Below are 18,075 nucleotides of genomic sequence, written 5' to 3'. Positions count from 1 at the left end.
GCCACGATCCGGTTTCCAAATCTCACGTTAAAAAAAAAAAACAAAAACAGGCAGTTAGAATTTTCATTTAAAGTAGATTTTTAAACATAAAAGATTTTAACTGTAACGTGAAACCGAATTGCCACCATCCTCCGCTTGAGGACAAGCGCCGTTCGCAAGGCCAAACACTTCTCTTTCAAGTACACAGCTGCCTCGCCAATACGGGTCATCGCCGTGCTCTCCGGACCCGCCTGTTTGTTTTCCAACACCCTGGACGGACGATACAAATGGGTCCTCTCCAGCTTCCAAAGTTCCCAACCTTTTCGATGATGAAGTCATGCTGGAAATAGAAAGCTAGATGACTCCTAAAAATGGGTCAAACGACACGGTTGCTCGGAGCTCGTTGCAGCCCGCGCCTGCGCGGGCGCCGCCCCTAAGTCACCCTGACACGTCGCCTGCCCGCAGGGGCCAATCACTTACGGTACGGAATCCACACAGCTGGCCGTGGCCTTGGTGTGGACCGCGTGCTCGACATTTTCCCACATAACGTGGGAATCCCACAGGAACAGGGCCCCGGCCCGAGATTTCTGTTCATGAATCATGCTCGCATCTCAGCGCCGCCACACCCCCAGGATATCTTGCCCTTAGCGAAGTGTTATTACAAGAGCAGGCAGGGCCTCCCCTGGCCGGTTGGGTCCAACTCAAGCTGGGCGGGAGAGCCGTAGCCTTCAGTCCTGAGCCACCCCCCTCCCCCCCCACCCCCGTTTGAACTGCGGGACTTCGAAGCAGGCACAGCTTGGCAAGGAGTCACCCTGGAACTCTGCCATCTTTTGGAAAGAAGATTCTATCATCTGATATTAAAAGGCACGGGGTGGGGGGGGTGGGGAGCCTGTTGCAGGATCTGGAGCAAGGTGTGTGAGTGCATTCCGGGTGCCCCATCTCGGGCACGGTGGCACAGGGCCCTTTGCTGTTGCCGTTCCTTCTCTGGCAGGGGCCAGTCCTGTCCCAACAGGTCCCAGGAGCGCCGCTGTTCACACAAAGCTCCCAGGGTGCTTTCCCTGATGATCAGTTTACTTCAGGTTTTCTCCGAGGTTACAGGAAAGGAATAAACTGCATTGCGCAATTAACTGTTCCCATCAAAGCCCTATTTTTTCTGCTTTCTAAAAATAACTAACTTCTCATTTAAAGTCTCACCGGAATGATGTTTTCGCCCAGTATGACAATCAGTTATATTTTGTTTTCTTTTGACCTCTGCTGTCAAATATGTTGATTTTCAGAATGAAGACCAAACTGGGCGGGCGGGCGGGGATACCATTTTTTAGAACCTAAAGGTAGACACAAAGCATGCCCCAGCCCAGACGGGATCCTTGACCCCTGTAATCTGACAGCGTGGGTCACACCGCACAAGCCCCAGTGCTCCATACCACAACCCTGCCGGTCTTGTGATAAGTATGGAGAGATGCTCATGGGCAACATCAAGGCCAGCTCTGAGCCCGGCCCTGGGTGCCTGCCGCTGAACAGACTGATGGGAGACGAGGGTCGGATGTCCCATAGGCATCAAGCTGACACTACGGGGAATCGAGAAGCCGTAGTGACAAAGTGCACTGTGTCAGGAGAGAACCTTTCTTTTGTGTCTCTGTCTGTGACTCTCTCTGTCACTCCACCCAACTTGCAAGGAATCCACTCAGACCCTGAATCTATTAATAGTAATTAAAATTTTTTAACAGTGTTTTGCTTTTGCAAAATTATCATCTTGGGACTCTCCTCGAATTCTATTTTCAGCTTTCTTGCAATGTCTCTTCTCCTCAAAATATAAATCAGAAGAAATCTTTCTAGGAGATACAATGAATAATGGACAGCTACCTGTCTAAGAAGGGACTTGCTAATCCTTAGCAACTGCCCAGCCTTGGGTCAATCAATCACCCAGCACCTTAGCTTACCATCCGTATCAAGTAAGGTGTTGGATGAGGCAGCGAGGCTTCAGGGTTTCTCACTGGGTGCCTCTGTACCACTTGTGACACACTGCCCGGAACGCTCGTTAAAAAGACAAATTCCAGAATATTTTAGCAGATTTAGGGAATCAGAATCTTGGGGCGGAGTCCTGGAGTCTATATTTTAAACAAAATCTCCTTCTGGGTTTTGTGCACACTAACACTGGAGGGCCACTGCTCCACCAACGAGCAGCGAGGATTCGTTGGAAAGCCTTCCCGCACGCCTGGTATTTATTCTGTTGTTCAGAAGAGCTCCAGGTTTAATCCCTTCCCTACATCCCCAAACTACTGTTAGCATGTGCCAGTCCTAAGTCAAGAACACATCCTTTTGGTTAAAAGGAGAATTAGCGGGCCATCTTGATTGTAAATAATTCTACGAGGTGTTAATAGACGGGCTAATACCCCAATTTCTTCCTGTTGTAATGAGTAATACTGAAAAATAAATACTTGTCGTGAAAAATATGGGCAGTGATCCAAAAGTCAATGTCAGAAAAAAATACTTAGAGTTTCTCTTTAAGACAATCTTTTTGTTGTTTGTGTGTTTTTAAGATTTTTTAAAATATAATTTATTCTCAAATTGGCTTCCATACAACACCCAGTGCTCATCCCAACAAGTGCCCTCCTCCCTACCCATCACCCACTTTCTCCTCTCCCCCACCCCCCATCAATCCTCAGTTTGTTCTCAGTATTTAAGAGTCTCTTATGGTTTGCCTCCCTCCCTCTCTTGTTTGCATCTTTTTAAGACAATCTTTTTGGAACTTATTTGCTATGAATAGTTATAATGCTCTCCATCAATGTTCTCCTCCTGGGGGAACCAGTGGCCCTTAATGAAGTTCAAGACTTCTCTAATATCCTCTTTAATTGAAGGAGAAACTGCATTATGTGGGGAATCGAATGCCAGAGTATGCCCCAGAGGATCCGGAGTGCTGCACGTGCGTGCCAAGCTGCCTCCGGAATCTCTGGTCCTGTGCCTCGGTTTCCCTATGTGGAAGAACTTGACGGTCTGGGATTTTGATTGTCCAGATAAAGGAGCCAGAGATCATAGTGTCCATGGGGAGATAGGTTTACAGTTAGACGGAAACCTTAAAATTCCTTCAAAAGTAGCAGCGTTTTCCTGAAAGCCTAAGCAAATGCTGTCAGGAAATTTCTCCTCAGGTTTCTTTGGGTCAGCCATGGACAGGGAGGCATGGAGACAATGCCCCCTGCAGGAGATTCTGCAGAAGAATGCATCTGTCTCCACCGCTTACACTCAGTCAGGCAGGTGAGGGGTGAGGGCCTCACAGAACCTCTCCCCTTGTTGCTATTTAATCCAATTCAGTCAGTGTTTTGCAGAACCCATCTGAAGATCTTGCCATCTGTGGTAGACAGACTCCAGGGGACCCCATGAACCCCACCTCCTGGTCTTCACTCTTTGTGCCATCCTGTCTCCCTATGTGTGGGCAGGACCGTGACTTCCTTCAAACCAACAGAATACAGCAAAGGTGATGGTATGTCACTTCTGTACTTATAGTACCTTGTAGAAGATTCCATCTTGCTAGCTGACTTGCTGTCGAGACTGTCCTTACAGACTTGATGATGAAAGCAACTGTGTTGAGTAAGTCCATGTGGCAAGGGACTGAGGGCCACCTCTGGCTGACACCCACAAGAAAACTGAAGCTTTCTCAGTCCTACAGTTGCAACAGACTGAATGCTACCCACAGCCATGCTGGTGGGGAAACAGATCCTTCCCCAGCCAAGCCCCGGATGAGACCCTATCCCTGGCCAACAGCTTTGTTACAGCCTTGTGAGCCCCTGGGCAGAGGACCCCGCCAAAATGTGCCTGGACTCCTGAGCCACAGAGACTGCAAGGTAACAAATGTCTGTTGTTCTAAGCCACTAAGTTTGAGGTAATTTGCAGACAAAACTAGCACACCTCCTGTCTTTAACGTTCATTTCTTGCCCTTCTTTTGAATTCAAGAAGCTAGATGAGCTACCCAATATATGGAAAACACCTTGGGCTAAAAATGTTGACACAAACAAAAATATACGACTTTGTCAGGTTGAGATCTACCCACAAGACTGAATGCAGAGGGAGCGCGTGAGATCCCACAAGTCTGTGGATGAGGGCAACTGGAGCTTGGAAGAAGGTGGGCACCCACCCAACCAGCACGGCTGCGGAAAGCAGCGTGAAGAAGGGGACACGGTTGGGGAGAATTTGGAGGTGTAGTTGAAACTGATTTTTTCAAGGAGCCTAGAGCTGATGGAATATACAACATAAACAGTTCTATTTTTCCAGTCTCTGAGTTCAAGAATACTCTATCGCGGGAGCTGGCAAACTACCAGCCACTCACCAAATCTGGCCAAACGCCTGTGCTCATAAGTAAAGTTTTATTGGAACACAACCATGCCCATTTCATTTGCATATTGTCTCTGGCTGCTTTCTCGCTACAACTGCAGAGCTCAGGAGCTCCAACAGAGAACCTATGGACCAAAACGCCTAAATCATTGAATATCAGCCCCTTTACAGAAGAAGTTTGCTGACCCCTGGTATCTCTCTTCCCTACCTCTTCCCAAAATTTATTCGTGACTTCCTGATTTCCAGTTTATAAATCCCAGCCCCACTGAAAACTTCCATCTTAAAACCAGGTTAAATCTCCTTTCTTGCCCAGTCCACGTGATAGGGTCAAGTGGGCCCCTGACTTCTCCGAGTGGAGAGAAGTGAGTGCTGCTCTCTGAGCAGACTCCTTCCTGTCTCTTCAAAAACTATCTCTTCCAGTTTGGGATGAGAAGCTTGAAGAAACAGGACGAGATTCTTGTTTATTTGGCTGTGCCCATATGCTTCTCAGACTAAAGCTAACCAGTTTCTACGCCCTCTGTCCATCTGCCGAGTGCTGCCGCTTTGGGGGGGAGGCGGTGATCGGGGGCCCTTTGGGCAACTCCGTGGGACATCTTCCTGCACCAGGCCTTGAGTGGACATTCCCGCTGCAGCTTGACTTTCTCCTCCCCTCGAGCTCCCCACACCAGAGTTTCATGAGGCTGGCATCTTCCCACCCAAAGGCATCCCTTCTGGACTCCCATGTGCATTTGGGACATTAAACAGATGGCTTCTGCACCAACCTCTCCCCACCCACCACCATTTTTCTCCAACTCAGATAGGCAAAGGAGAATGTCAGTAAAGCTTTTGCTTAAGCAAACATTGAGTTAGGAACTAAAATGGCAATGTGAACTTTTTGTAAAATCCACAATTCCCCATTTGTGTAGGCAAAGGAGGAGGAAAAGGTATCTAGGAAAGGAAGAAAGTAAACTTTCATCACAAATGTCCGCCTTTCCCTAAGACCTATGACCCCAATGATAATAATTTGCTCATCTCTCTCTACCCCAACCACTCATCCCTGTCATTTTACATCAACTGAGGAGGAAAAAGTGGAGCGGACATGGCGGGACAGGTGGTCTGCCCCCTGGTAGTAACGCTGGCCCATGTGTCTGGCCTCTTCAGTTGGGCTCTGTCTCAACTGCAGAGCCAATCCGTGGGCCTCAATGCCGACTCAACAATCTGCCAATGGAAAGTGGGAGGAGAAGAAGAGCATTTACTAGCCTCAGAAAGTATTCAGACAACTCAAAGATGTTACAGATAGAAAGATTTGAAGCTTAAATCAAAGAGGAGCGTATCATACAGGAACTCAGTCCCATTAATTTAGATAACCAGGGTGCGGGTTCGTAACAGTAGTGCTATTGACATTTTAGATCAGAGAATTCTTTTCTGTGGACATTGAAGGATCACTCCAACCCAAGCTGTGACAACCAAAGTCTCCCCAGGCACTGCCAGTGCAATAGGGCAGAGTTAAGAATAATATGCTAAGCACAAGACTGGTCAACCAGCCCACATCAACTGGGCATATGTTAAGAAGGAGAATCATTCATTGGTTTGTTTATTTACTCTGTAGCCCTTATATAACAGATATTTTCATGTAGCCTAACTAAATTCTTATGAAAATAAAAGACTACCAGGAAAGCCATCTACGAACTATTACCCTCATAGAATGGCCAGAGGTATGCGTACAATAAATGATGTCATACCATTTCGATGGGTTCATATATCACTTCTTCCAGCAGAAACTATGGGCACACCTCGATTTATTGGGCTTTGCTTTATCGCGCTTTACAGCTATTATGCTTTTTACAAATTGGTCGTTTGTGGCAATCCTGCCTCCAGCAAGTCTATCGCTGCAATAGCATTTGCTCATTTTATGTCTCTGCGTCACAACCCTCCCAATATTTTAGACTTTTTCATCATTATTACATATTATTATGTCTTTATGGTGATTCACGATCTTTGATGCTGCTATTATAATTATTTTGGGGTTCCACAAACTGCACCCATATACGATGATGAGCTTGATCGATCAATGTTACATGTGTGCTGACTGCCCCATCACACAGCCATTCCCCCCACTCTCTCCATCTCTTGGGCTGTCTCTATTTCCTCAGACACAACAATGTTGAAATTGGACCAATTAATAACCCTGCGATGCTCCTAAGTGTTCAAGGGGAAGGAAGAGTCACACTTCTCTCACTTTAAATCAAAGGCTAGACATGATTAAACTTAGGAAGGAAGGCAGGTCAAAAGTCGAGATAGGCTGAAAACTAGGTCTGCTATGCCGAACAGTTAGCCAAGATGTGAACGCAAAGGAGAAATTCCTGAAGGAAATGAAAAGTGCTACCCCAGGGAACACATGAATGATAAGAAAGCAAAAAGCCTCATTGCAGACATGGAGAACGGTTTACTGGTCTGGACAGAAGGTCAAACCAGCCACAACATTCCCTTGGGCCAAAATCTAACACAGAGCAAGGCTCCAACTCGCTTCAATTCTATGAAGGCTGAGAGAGGTGAGGAAGCTGCAGAAGAGAGGTTTGAAGCTAGCAGAGGTTGGTTCATGAAGTTTAAGGAAGGATGTCTCCATAAGATAAAAGTACAAAGTGAAACAGTAAGTGCTGATGTAGAAGCCACAGCAAGTTATCCAGACGACCTAGCTCAGTCCATTGGCGAAGGTGCTTCCGCTAACCAGATTTCCAGCTTAGACAAAACACTTGCACTGGAAGATGGCATCTAGAACTTCCATAGCTAGCAAGGAGAAGTCAATGCCTAGCTTGAAAGCTTCAAACAAGCTGACTCTCTTGTGAGGGGCTAATGCAGCTGGTGACTTTAAGTTGAAGCCAACACTCATTTGCTCTTCTGAAAACTCTGAGTTCTTCAGAATTATGCTAAATCTACTCTGCCTCTGCTCTAGAAATGGAGCAACACAGCCCAGATCACAACACATCTGCTTACAACATGGTTTACTAAATATTTTAAGACCATTGTTGCGAGATACTGCTCAGAATAAAAAAGATTCTTTTCAAAATACCACTGCTCATGGATAATGTACCTGGTAACCCAAGAGCTCTGATGGAGATGTACAGTGATGTTCATGTTGTTTGCATGCCTGCTAACACAACGTCCACTTTGCAGCCCATGGATCAAGGAGTAATTTAAGCTTTCAATTCTTCTTATTGAAGAAACACCTTTCATAAGGCTACAACTTTCAAGTAATGATTCCTCTGATGGATCTGGGCAAAGTAAATTGGGAACCTTCTGGAAAGGGCTGACCCTTCCAGATGCCTTTAGGAACACTTGTGATTCATGGGACAAAAGGGGTCAAAATATCACAGCATGAGCAGGAGTTTGGAAAAAGTTGGTTCCAATCCTTATGGATGACTTTGAAGCGGTTCAATACTTCGGTGGAGGAAGTAACTGCAGATGTGGTAGAAATAGCAAGAGACCCAGAATCAGATATGGAGCCTGAAGATGTGACTGAATTATTGAAATCTCGGGATAAAACTTGAACAGATGAGAGATTACTTCTTAGGGATGAGCAAAGAAAGAGGTTTCTTGAGATGCAACCTACTCTTGGTGAAGACGCTGTGATGATTCTTGAAATGACAACAGGGATTTCGAATACTATATAAACTTAGCTGATAAAGCAGTAGTGGGGTTTGAGAGGATTGATTTCCACCTTGAGAGACGTTCTGTGCGTAAAATGCTACCAAACAGCATCACATGCTACAGAGAAATTGTTCATGAAAGAAAGAGTCAATCAATGTGGCAAACTTCATTGTTGTCTTATTTCAAGAAATTGCCACAGCCACCCGGCCCTCACCAACCACCACCCCAGTCAGCAGCCATCAACATCAAGGCAGGACCTGCTAGCAGCCAAAAGACCAACTTGCTCAGATGATAGCTAGCATGTTTAGCAATAACGCATTTTTAAATTAAGGTTAAAATTAAATTAAAATCAAGCACTTTTAGACAAAATTCTATTGCACACCTAATAGACTACAGTATACTGTAAACACAACTTTTATATGCACTGAGAAACCAAAAAATTCATTTGACTTACAGTTGTGGTCTGGAACCAAACTCTCACTTTCTCTGAGATATGCCTATAATTTCTTGGATTGGATTTTTAACCAAAACATTATCAAACAGGTCAGAGAAGGGTAATCCTATTGTGTGCCAGGCCCTATACTAGCCAATTTTATGTTATCCTACCTACTACTGAGATATAAGCATTGGGTTCTTTTCAGGATAAGTGAAACAAGGCCCAGAGATACTGAATTATGTTACCCCAAGGTCACACAGCTAGTCATTAGAAGTGGAAATTAAATAAGTCTGAGGGTGCAATTCATGGAACTCAATGTCAAGGTCCCATCTTTCTTATCACAAACTGTTTCCGGGATGGTGCCTATAGGGCCTCTAACCTAAGGCCACTCAGGAGTGGGTCCCCCACCTCACCATTGACTCTGTCCTGCTGTTGTTTTTTTTTTAATTATTCCAGAAAGCTATGGAATTGTTTCTAATTGCTATTCACTGTGGAATTGAAGAACAACATAGCTACCTCTATAAATTGGGAGAGGGGAGGACTACACCAGATGACTTCTGTGCACCATTGAGCTATAACATTCAACAAGTGATTCTATTCAATTTTAAAATCTTATTGGACTTTACCATTACTGCAGATGTCTTTTTTTTTTATATTATTATCTAGTCTCTTCAATTCAAATTGATATTTATCCCCCTACCACATCCTAATTTAGTCAATTAGTTCATTTTTTGTATGTTCTTTCCTTATTATTTATTTTTTATTACTTTTTAATATGAAATTTATTGTCAAATTGGTTTCCATACAACACCCAGTGCTCATCCCAACAGGTGCCCTCCTCAATACCCATCACCCACCCTCCCCTCCCTCCCACCCCCCATCAACCCTCAGTTTGTTCTCAGTTTTTAAGAGTCTCTTATGGTTGGCCTCCCTCCCTCCCTCTCTAACTTTTTTTTTCCCTCCCCTCCCCCATGGTCTTCTGTTAAGTTTCTCAGGATCCACACAAGAGTGAAAACATATGGTGTCTATCTTTCTCGGCCTGACTTATTTCACTTAGCATAACACTCTCCAGTTCCATCCACATTGCTACAAAAGGCCAGATTTCATTCTTTCTGGCCAAGTAGTATTCCATTGTATATATAAACCACAACTTCTTTACCTATTCATCAGTTGATGGACATTTAGGCTCTTTCCATAATTTGGCTGTGGTTGAAAGTGCTGCTATAAGCATTGGGGTACAAGTGCCCCTATGCATCAGCACTCCTGTATCTCTTGGGTAAATTCCTAGCATGGGTGATTGGTAGTTTCATAGTATGACCTTTTTATGTATATGTTCTCATTTATGGAATTACCTGTCAGCTACCTCTGCTTAGAACAATGCAATGACTCATGCTGAGTAAGTAGGGCCCTCTACAAAGAAAGTGATCATCCTACAACTTCGTACTACATCTCATTTGTGATTATAAGAACTGAGTGAAAATATAGGGAAAGAGAACAGTTTTCAAACTTGTTTTCTTCAATAAACAAAGACCACTTCAAATAAAATGTAAATGGAAGCCCAAAGTATTAAACAAATAGAATTACTTTAGCTTAAACTTTTTAGATAAAGGCCTGGGGTATTACTTGGCCATCCTTTGGCTTCCTGTAATGAATGTCATTTGGAAACTTTCTGCAAACTTCCTAGGACTTGAACAAACACCATTTCAATTCTATTGTCCTGATAGAAGCAATTCTGGAAAGGCAAATAAGGACCTCGAAAGACTCGCTCTTCCATAAAAGCAGCAGTAACAGTGGGAAAAAATTCAAAATGAATTTTTTCAGAACTCTGGAAATGATCAAAGAATTGCAATAGTCCAAGGAGTGTTTATTAAAGAAAACTAGCTGAATTTCAGTAAGAACAGGGAGTTTTGTAGCATTTTTACTTTATCCTACACTGATCTTCTTTGTATTAGCTTTCTATTGCTGCTATAAAAAATTACCACAAATTTAGTAGCTTACAAGTACACACATTTATCATCCTATATTTCTGTAGGTCAGACGTTTGACATGGGTTTCACTGGGCTAAAATCAAGATGATGGCAAAACTGCATTGCTTCCTGGAGAATCTAGGAAGCAGTCTGTTTCCTTGCCTTCTAAAGTTTCTTCAGGATGTTCTCATTCCTTGGCTCGTGGCCTCTTCAAACGTCAAAGCCAACAATGGAGGGTTGAGTCCTTCTTACATCATATCACACAAACCTGCTATTTTACCTCCCTCATCCACTGTTTAAGGACCCTTGTGGTTTACACTGGGCCCACACAGACAATTCAGGACAATCTTTCTTAAAGCCAGCTAATTGTCAAACAAAACTCCATCTGCAAAGTTAATTTCCCTTTGGCATGTAGCATAACATATTCACATGTTCTGGAGATTAAATGAGCATTTTGGGGAGGGTCTCATTAATCTGCCATTCACACTGCTTTCCAAGCTCTGCAGTAAGACTGAAACTTGCCAACTTTGTATCTATACTTGCTGTGAAAACCAGCAGCCTAGTAGCCACAGGAGGAAGCATAATAGGTTTGGAGTGCTCCAGAAAGTTCCTTCACCAGTTCATTGTCACTATTTGACATGTTGGGCAATTCTCTAAAATTTAAAGAAAAAAAAACACCTATTATCAGGGCTTGTTTTTATTTTATGTGGCTTAGTGCTTACTCCATGAAAACAGTCCTATGCCCAGGATATTTGTTGAAAATAATCAATGGTATTGTTTAACACTGCACTTCCTGACAGAGTGGTACCAGTTGGGCAAACAATATACTGGTTATACACCTTAAAAACAAGATCTGAGGTTGGGGCACCTGGGTGGCTCAGTTGATTTAGTGTCTGACTTAGGCTCAGGTCATGATCTCACAGTTCGTGGGTTCGAGCCCCACATCAGGCTCTGTGCTGACAACTCAGAGCCTGGAGCCTGCTTCCGATTCTGTGTCTCCCTCTTTCTGTGCCCCTCCCACACTCACACTTTGTCTCTCTCTCTCTCTCAAAAATAAATAAACATTAAAAAAATGTTTTAAAAAAGATCTGAGGAATGAGATGTCTATTAGCAGCTTTGAAAAGCTCTGACATGTTGCTGGGAAATTAGAAGGCTATGTGATGTGCAGAGCTGTGTGCATGCACACAGATGCACAGAGCTGTGTGCATCTCTAAACTATGGAAGATCTAAAGGCCTTGTGCAAGTAGGAAATGAAGCTTAAGGCAGAGTTATAAACTGCCAGAGTATTAAAAGCATGCCCCAACATCCACACAGAGATCCTCAGCAAATAATGAAAGACTTACTGATTTAAAGCATTTAAGACAATCTCTGTCCAATCATTAGCTGACCACTAAGCTAAGTGAGCAGGTTTGAGTGGTCACACATGAGAAGGAATACAGAATTTATAGACTTCAGGAAAGTCACTAACAAACAGAAACAACAAAAATCCTGGGGAACGAGGGAGAGGGACTCTGATTTCCAAAGTTTCCACATTATACTGTATAAAAAAAAGATGCAATTTTCAATAGAAACAACAACAACAAAAGACACGCACACACACACACACACACACACACACACACACACAGAGAAAAATATAGCCCAGACACAGGGAAAAAGTGAGTAAATAGGTCAATAGAAACTGTTCCCTGACAAATCCCAGGGATAGAGATAGATAGATAGATAGATAGATAGATCTAGATATCAATCTCTCTCTCTCTGTGTCTCTCTCACTCTCTCTTTCTCTGTCTCTCTCTCTATACACACACACACACACACACACACACACACACACACATATATATTCTAAGAACTAAAGGAAACTGTATCTAAAGAACTAAAAGAAAGTATGAGAATGTCATCTGACCAAACAAGTAATGTCAAAAAATATAGAATTTTTTTAATAGACAGAAAGAAATTCTGGAATTAAAACATATAATCAATAAAATTAAAAATTCAACAAAAAGGATCAAGAGAAAATTTCAGGTAATCAAAGGAAGAATCAGTAAACTTGCAAACACATCAATTGAGATGATCCACTCTGAGGAATGAAAAGAAGAAGAGTGAAGAAAAAAGAACAGAGCCTGGGAGACCTGTGGGATATCATCCAGTGTAACAACATATACATAAAGGGAATCCCAGAAGGATAAGAAAGAGAGAAAGAGGCATTAAGAATATTGAAGAAATAATGGTTGAAAGCTTTCTAAATCTGATGGATGAAAAACATTAACCTACACATCCAAGAAATTCAACAAACTCCAAGTAAAAACCGTCAAAGAACTCTAAACCTATATAAATCATTCTCAAACTCAAAAAACAAAGAGAGAATCTGGAAAGCTATAAGAGAAAAACAGCTCACCACGTAGAAAAGAACCATCAACAAGAAGATCACTGACATCTCATCAGAACATATGAAGGCAAGAGAACAGTGGGAATTCAAAATGCTGAAAGAAAGTAGATTCAATTCTTTATTCAGCAAAACTATTTTTCAGACATGAGGGAGAAATTAAGACATCCCATAAACAGTAACTGAGAGATTTTTTCACCAGCAGTCCTGCCTTACAAGAAATACTGTTTTAGCTGAAATGAAAAAACATGGGACCATAATTCAAATGCATATGAAGACATAAAGAGCACACAAAAAGGCAACTACATAGGTAAGCATTAAAGACAATGTAAATATATTTTTGTTTGCAACTCTTTTCTTCCCCAGCTAATTTAAAATATAATTTTGAGCAGTAATTATTGAACTGAGTTGATAATGTATAAAAATGTGATTTGATGGTAATAGCACAGAAGAGAGTGGAGTAAATAGAACTATATTGCAGAGTTTTTTATTCTATTGAAATTAAGCTGGTATATTTCTTTTAAGTTATGATGTTAATTTAGATAAATCTTGGAGAAAATAGATGAAGTATGTTAAAAAGATAAGGAAATTAAAATGGCATAATAGAAAATATCTATTTAACACCAAAGAAGTCACTAACCGAGGAATAGAAGAACATAAGACTTAAGACATAACACATAGACATAAGACATAGAGAAAACAAAAAACAAAATGGAAGATAAAAGTCTACCTTATCATTAATTACATTAAGTGCAAATAGATTAAACATTCTAATCACAAGAAAGACATTGGTAGAATGGATTTTTTAAAACATGATCCAGTTATATGCTATTTATGAGACTCGCTTTAGATTCACTTTAGATTTAAAGTGAAAGGATGGAAAAAGATATCATATGCAAATAATAACCAAGAGAGAGTTGGAAAGGCCATACAAACATCAGACAAAATAGACTTTAAGACAAAAATATTTACTGGAATGAAAGAACATTTATAGTGATAAAATGAAAGCCTCAAAATGAATTCAGCAAAAACTGACAAAATTAAAAGGAGAAATCAACAATTTAACAATAATAGTTGGATATTTTAATACTTCACTTTCAATAATGGATAGAACAACTGGTCAGAATATCAACAAGAAAATGAGAGACTTGAGCACTATAAACCAACTAGACTTAACAAACTCCATCCAGTAACAGCAGGATATACATTTTTCTGATATCCTTATGGAAATTACTCCAGTATACACTATACATTCAGTCATAAAACAACATTCAGTAAATTTAGTGATGTTAAAATCACCCAAAATATATAGTCTAACAAAATACACTATATAATCTAACAAAATACACTATATAACCTAACAAAATAAAATCAAATTAGAAATCAGTAACAGACAGAAATTTGAGAAACTCACAAATATGTGGAAATTAAATGCACACTTCATAAATAAAAATGAGTCAAAAAAATTACAAAAATAAAAAAATTACAAAATACTTTGAGATGAATAAAAACAGAAGCACAACATACCAAAAATTATGGGATGCAGCTAAAGCAGTGCTCAGAGAAAATTTATAGCCAATATATAAATATGTAAATGTCTATATTAAAAAAAAGGAAAGATCTCAAATCAATTCTCTAACCTTCCATATTAAGCAATTAGGAGAAAAAAGAGCAAGCTAGATCTAAAGCAATCAGAAAGAATACAATAATAAAAGTAAAGGGAATAAAGGAAATAACAGATTAGAGACCATCAACAAAACCAAAATTTACTTCTTTGAAATGAAAATGACAATCTTTAGCTAGACTTCCCAAGAAGAAAAAAGAGAAGACTCAAAGTACTGAAGTCAGAAATAAAGAGGGCACATTACTACCAACATTACAGAAATTTAAAAGATTATAAGAAACAACTATAAATGACCACATGACAAAAAAACTAGATAATTTAAATGACATGCATACATTCCTAGAGAGACACAAATTACCAAAATCAACTCAAGAAGAAATCAATAATCTGAATAGACATATAACAAGGGAATGAATTAGTAATTTCAAATCTTCTCACAAAGAAAAGTCAAGAATCAGATGGCTTCACTGGTCAGTTTTACCAATCAGTTAAAGAACAATTAGTACCGATACTTCACGATCTCTTCCAAAAAATAGAAAAGGAGAAAAAACCTCCAACTCATTCTATGACACAAATATTACCCTCATACCAAAACCAAAGATATCACAGGAGAAGAAACCTGCGGGCCAACATCCCTGATGAAAATAGACACAACGCTAAACAAAATACTAGTGAACCAAATCTAGAAACATGTAAAAAGCATTATACACCATGACCAAGTGGGAATCATCCCAGGAATGCAATGTTGATTTAGCATCCAAAAATACATTCATGTGTTCACCATATTAATAAAATAGTGGACAAAAAACACATAATTGGCTCAATAGATGTGCAAGAAGCTCTTGAAAGAATTCAACACACTTTTATGATAAATATCCTCAAAAACTATTGATAGAGGGGAATTTTTTCAATCTGATAAATGGCATCCATGAAAAACTCACAATTAAAATCGTACTTAATGGCGAAAGACAGAATGCTTTCTCCTTAAGATCAAGAACAAGATAAGGATGTCCACTGTCATCATTTCCATTTAATGTTGTACTGGAAGTTCTAGCCAGGGCAATTACACAAGAAAAAGAAATAAATACCATCCAGATTTGAAAGGATACAAAACTAGTTGTATGCACAGATGACACAATCTTGTATAAATAAAATCTCAGGAAAAAACTAAGAAAACTAATAAATGAATTCAGCAACATTTCAGGATGCCAGAGCAATATACAAAAATCCATTGCATTTATATACGATAGCAATAAACATTCCAAACATGAAAATAAGAAAGCAATTACGTTCACAATAGCATCAAAAGCAATAAAATAAACTTAGAAATAAATTTGATAAAAGAGGCCCAAAATTTGTAACTGAAAACTACAAAATGTTGTTGAAAGAAATTAAGGAAAATCTAAATAAATGAAAGTGTATCTCATGATCATAGCTTAACAGGCTTAATACGGTTAAGGTGGCAGTATTCCCTAAAATGACCTTTAGATTCACCACAATTCTTTACGAAATCCCAACATTCCTTTTTGAAGAAATTAACAAGTTATTCACAAAATGTATAGGTAATTGCAAGGGACCCCAAATAGCCAAAACAATATTGAAGAAAAAGAACAATATTAGAGGACCCACACTTCCTGATTTTAAAACTAAATTGCAAAGCTACAATAATCACGTAAGCATGGAATTGGCATAAGAATAGACATATAGACCAATGGAATAAAACTGAGAGTCCAGGGGTGCCTGGGTGGCTCAGTCAGTTGAGCGTCCGACTTCGGCTCAGGTCATGATCTTGCAGTCTATGAGCTCGAGCCCTGTGTAGGGCTCTGTGCTGACAGCTCGGAGCCTGGAGCCTGCTTCAGATTCTCTCTCTCTGCCCCTCCCCTGCTCATGCTCTGTCTCTCTCTGTCTTAAGAATAAATAAACATTTAAACTTAAAAAACAAAAACTGAGAGTCCAGAATTTAACCCATATGTCTATGGTCAATTGATCTTTGACAAAGATGCCAAAACAATCCAATGGAGGAAAGAATAATTTTTTCAACAAATGCTGCTGGGACTGGATATGCACATGCAACCCATAAAGTTTGATCTTTACATCACAACATACACATATCATCTCAGATGGGGTCATAGACCTAAATGTGCGAGTCAAAACTATAAAACTCTTAGAATAAAACATAAGGGTAGATGATCTTCATGACCTTGGGTTTGGCATGTGGTGCCTCTCTTTCCTTGTGTTGTCTGTGTCTGGACTATGATGCCAAAAGCATGAGCAACAAAAGAAAAACTAGGTATATTAAATTCATCAGAATTTAAAACTATTGTGCTTCAGAAGTATTTGCATGTCAAAAAGTGAAAAGACAACCCACAGGATGGGAGAAACTACTTGCAAATCATATATAGGATAAAGAACTTGTATCAAGAATATACAAAGAACTCTTGCAACAGAATAGCAACAAGACCAGTCCAAATAGACATTTCTCCAAAGAAAATATACAAATGGCCAACACACACATGAAAAGATGCTCAACATCGTTAGTCAGAAGGAAAATATAAATCAAAATCATAATGAGATACCATTTCACACCCACTAAAGTGGCAAAATCAATGAGGCAGACAATGATGGATACTGGCAAGGACGTACAGCAATTGGAAACTTCACACACTGCCCGTAGGATTGTAAATGCGTGGCGTCATCTTGGAAAATAACTCAATAATTCCTTGAAAGCTTGTAGAACTTTCCTTGAAAGACCAGTGTAGAGTTACCATATGACCCAACAGTTCCACTCTTAATACATACCCATGAGACATAGGTACACATAAAAACTTGGACACAAGTATTTACAGAGCATTACTCACAACTGTCAAAATGTGGAAACAACCCAAATGTCTATCAACTGATGAATGCATGACCAAATGCATATCTTTATAATGGAATATTATCCAGCCACCAAAAATGAAGTACAGATACATGCCACACTACAGGTGACCTTGAAAGCATTATGCTAAGTAAAAGAAGTCACTCATAAAAGGCCTCATATTGTATGATTACGGTATCTATGAGATATTCAGAATAGACAAATTATAGAGACAAAAGGTAGATTAGTGGATTTTAATCTCAGGGAAGATAGGAGGAGTTTATTTTGGAGTTGATGAAAACGTTCAGAGTTAGATAGCGGTGATGTTGCAAACTCTGAATATACTAAAAACCACTAAATTGTATCCTTTGGAAGGGTGAGTTTTATGGTATGTGAATTATATCTTAACATAGCTATTATTTTTTTAAATGTTACCCCAGATTTTGTTATGTCAAAACAGATAATTAAACTTATAAGAAAATACCATGAAAAACTACAAGAATTCATATGTTTAAACGTGACTAAAAAGTTGGGCTCCACATTATTATGTGTTAAGCTATTGACACACGGAACATCAGAAGTACTATGTAAACTTGAGCTCTTGTGATAATATAGCAATAACAATAATAATAGTATCTTACCTTCTGGAGCACCTGTGTGGCTCAGTCGGTTAAGTGTCCAACTCTTGATTTCAGCTCAGATCATGATTTCATGGTTCGTGAGATCGAGCCCTGCATCCGGCTCTAAGTCAACAGCACAGAGCCTGCTTAGGATTCTCTCTCTCCCCCCTCTCTGCCCATCCCTCCCTCCCTCTCTCTAAAAACAAATAAGTAAGCTTTAAAAAATAATGATCGTATTTTACCTTCTGTAATG

This window comes from Panthera onca, chromosome F2, assembly GCF_046562875.1.
Source record: "Panthera onca isolate mPanOnc1 chromosome F2, mPanOnc1 haplotype 2, whole genome shotgun sequence".
Taxonomy (NCBI): domain Eukaryota; kingdom Metazoa; phylum Chordata; class Mammalia; order Carnivora; family Felidae; genus Panthera; species Panthera onca.
The sequence above is the reverse complement of the archived record's forward strand: the minus strand, read 5'-3'. Positions refer to the sequence as shown.